The sequence below is a fragment of the Armigeres subalbatus genome, chromosome 1 (assembly GCF_024139115.2).
Source record: "Armigeres subalbatus isolate Guangzhou_Male chromosome 1, GZ_Asu_2, whole genome shotgun sequence".
In the NCBI taxonomy this organism is placed as follows: domain Eukaryota; kingdom Metazoa; phylum Arthropoda; class Insecta; order Diptera; family Culicidae; genus Armigeres; species Armigeres subalbatus.
This window is the reverse complement of record NC_085139.1, coordinates 92468491-92472241: the sequence shown is the minus strand read 5'-3', so window position 1 is coordinate 92472241 and position 3751 is coordinate 92468491. Positions and strand designations below refer to the sequence as shown.

General features: G+C 37.0%; 1 pseudogene; it reads right to left on the bottom strand.

The window, feature by feature from the left end:
• Positions 1 to 348: 348 nt before the first annotated feature.
• On the bottom strand, positions 349 to 1114 carry LOC134206346 (uncharacterized; annotated as a pseudogene).
• Positions 1115 to 3751: the final 2637 nt, after the last annotated feature.

Sequence of the window (3751 nt, the reverse complement as noted above, 5' to 3'; positions counted from 1 at the left end):
TTCTGTCTTGTTCTTGGTTCGGTCTTACCCCCTCTTCAGAGACCGTGTGTCTCAAAAACTCGCATTTGTCGAGTTGAATTTTCAGACTTAGGGCAGGGGATACTTTCACCTTCACTTCACATGCGGAGAGTGTTTTCAAAATGTAGAATTTAAATGTCATGGCTATGGCTGTTCCCAATATGATGATCAGTAACGTTGTCGCTGTTGCGGAGGTTATCCACCCATAGATGTCTAGTTTCCAATGTATGTTCTCTGTTGTTAGGTTTAGGAGTTCTATGTGGTTGCGATGCTCTAAATGCAGTTCCTGTAAATGTGCCAATGGAATATGGTTTATGATTTTGGTCGGATTTATTCCTTAATTCCAGTAATTGGTGTGAAGGGTGGTATCTCCAAGTTAGTACTGGAATATTCGACGTCATTCAGTTTTAAAGTAATGCTGAATGAGATTTGGACCACTGAGGGACCTGGTAATTGAGCAGTTGGATGTCAAAGTTATATTGTGTCCGTGGATTACAATATTGCCATCGTTAATCTTCCGTATGATTTTACTTCCATAAATACGTTCTAAAGGGCAATCTGCTGTTTTTCCGGAGATTAACTTTTGCATACACTCTGTGAGTGGTTCCAAACTGTTACATACAAAGAGAGCTCTGAGCTTGATACATGGAACATGCGAGATGAGTGGAATTTGTCCTTTCAGATAAAATGGTGCTGGTACATGAATGCGGTAACCATCTGCAATTACTGCTTCGACAAAGTTGAGCGTATATTATGCTCCTTCGATTTGGGGTATTTTGAGTACGTAGATGATGTTATCTTTGTTGAACATTGCGTAAGAGCTTGCAATATTCAAAATGCTGTCCACCGAGTTAAGTCCAAAGTCGTCGTTGCGAAGAATTCGATGAATGGCTTCTAATTCTTCTCCTTGGATGATGCGGCTACTTGGTATGCTACGTCTGGCCAGTGTAAGAGATACCTCGACGACTTCTAAATAATATAATGATTCATCTAATTTGAATACAAAATTGAGTAAATCGAAACTTTTGAATGTAACGTTTTCTAACTTCTGCGCATTATCTATCAGAAAATTGAATGTGTTTGTGAGGTTCTTCATTCGGTTTTGAAATAAATGATTATTGTTTGCGACTATAAAGGAATTTATAGAGCTATTTATAACTTTTAAATCTTCCGCGTCAGGACTCCCTGATACGTATTTCCAAGCCCTACCGAGTGATTCCCATCTCTTGAATCTATTCTGAGGCGTAATTCTATCGAATGTCAGATTGATTTTGGCTATCTTTTTCCTAATAACTTGTTCGAAAAGCGAATCGGTTAGATCAAAACTGTTAACTGCATAATTGAACAAATCTATAGCTTCCTTGATATCTGTCAAATTTATAGGATGTATTATTCTGACGTAGTTTTTGTTAATCCTGGCTTGTCCTAGAGGTATGATTGCTAGGGGGTTGTGGGTCAGATCGTATATACGGATGTCTGTCCAAGCCGTTGATATCCAGAGTAGGACCCATAGTCTGAAAAGGAGTCATGAGAGTAACGTCTCGTAAGTTAAATTATATTTTTAAGTTTTTCTTATGGATTTTTATATCTGTAGTGTCGGTAACTGTTTTATCGTTTTGTTCCTTTATTTCGACTAATCTGTACCTATGACCGTATGGGGATGGTTTGGCCTTTGTTTTAGCAAGAATTTCCCTAGTTCTTATGTCCTGATACTCTTTGTCTGTTTCTACTATTTTTGCATTTTGTCTATCAGCTTCTCTAGCAATATTGTCTTTGGCGGTTTGTATGATGTGTTGTTTTGTCTTGGTGTCAAGTTTGTTGTCGAGTGCTTGGCATCATTATATAAGGCTGTTATTAAAGAAAGCCCTTGATAGAGGGTCAGATTGATAATTTTGCGTCGGTTCGCTAAATACATTTCTAAAAGAGTGTTGTGGAACCTCTCGATGATGCCATTACTATTGCTGCTACTGGCATAGTGAACGGCAACACCGTTTTCTTTCAAGAATGTTCTGAAATTTTGACTTCGAAATGAAGTAGCTTGATCACAGGTGATTGATTGAGGTATCCCGAAAGTTTTAAAATATTTGATAAGGGTTTCGGATAGTTCCTCGCTGGTTTCGTTGCAGATTTTGTAGATTTGGGCAAATTTGGAAAAAGAATCAACGATTGTTAAGAACTTCTCTCCTTCTGTAATATAAACGTCTATGTAAATATTCTCCAACGGTTTATCATATGTTCTTCTCGTATTTCAATTTCAATTTGAATGGATGCCTTTCATATTTAGCAAATTTACAATCCTGGCATTCCTTCGCGAAAGTCTTAACAATCGATAACATCTCTGGGAAAAATACTGATTGACGAACTTCTTCGTAATTAAGCTTCCAAATTCTATGGTTGAAATTATGTGTTTAACGAACAAATTCATCTTGGTCTCTTTTTTTTTTATTGTTTATTTAAGACCTTTAACAATTGTTATTCAGGTCTGTAGATTTAGATATAATAAATTGAGTAATATGGTATTTGAACACTTTTGCATTTATATGTTCTGGACTGCTGCATTGTACGCTTCCTTTCATCGCTGTTCGTGCGCTTGCTGTGCATCTCCTGTTTCTCTATAACGGGATCCTTTTGGTTTCCTATCTGCTTCAAGTTCTCCTCTTTTCATTCGTTTGTTACTTTACTTGGTAGGTATGTGGTTACTATTAGTTGGCTGTTATTGTTTGGTTGTGCTACAGTTGGTGAACATATGTTTCAACAGTTGTCGTTTTTTTCAGCTGCTTGTTTTTTTCATTAGATGTACTTAGTAAGACCGGCTTGGTCGATGAATTTGTGAACTTTTTTTGCACAATCTCCATTATTTAATACCATGAGGTCCATTTCGTTGAATATTTCTTCTAGTATTTCTCCTCTGTTGTTTATAAATTCACTGCCCCAGAGGTGATGATGTGCATTCATGTCTCCTGTCATGATGAAAGGTTTCGGTATTTGTGTCAATATTCCAGTTATTTCATTTTTCGGTATTACTACATTTGGCGGTATGTATATGTTTAAAATCGTTGCATTGATTGGGCTTTCGACTTTGACTGCTGTAATTTCCATTTGAGTATTTAATAAAATTTCGGTGTAGTCTATACCATTTTTATTGCGGTAATTATTCCTCCTGCTGCTCTGTTTGAAGTTTGGCGTTGTCGGTGTATAGCGTTGTATCCTCGTATCTCTGCTACTTTATCAGTTTTACACATTGTTTCTTGTAGGCAAATGATTGATGGCTCCAAATTATTGATAATGAGTTGCAATTCTTGTCTACTCAAAGGGAAGTCCTTGGGTGTTCTAAGAGATTATGTTTGTTTTTGTTCGGTTTGCCATAGTTGAGTTAGTTGATCCGGTTACTTGCTGCTTACTCTATTTCTAGAGCTCGATCCCCGAGTATTTAGATTATCATCATCGAAGATTTGTTGGGCATCCATATCACTATTGTCGTCGGTGTCATCTTGGTTATTATATTCGCCTTTTTCAAGGTTGATTCCTTTTTTCCTGGGCGGGGAGGCCATGACATTTTCATATTGCTTAGTTTTCCTAGTTTTCTTATCAGTGGGGTTTGTTTATCAGTACGTTTAGTTTATTCTGCAGCTTTTGAATAGTGTGGTCCTGAGTTTTGATGTGATTTACTAACTCATTATTTCTATGTATTTCGGCTTGGTATTTGGTCTTAATTTGGTTCATTTCCTTGGTT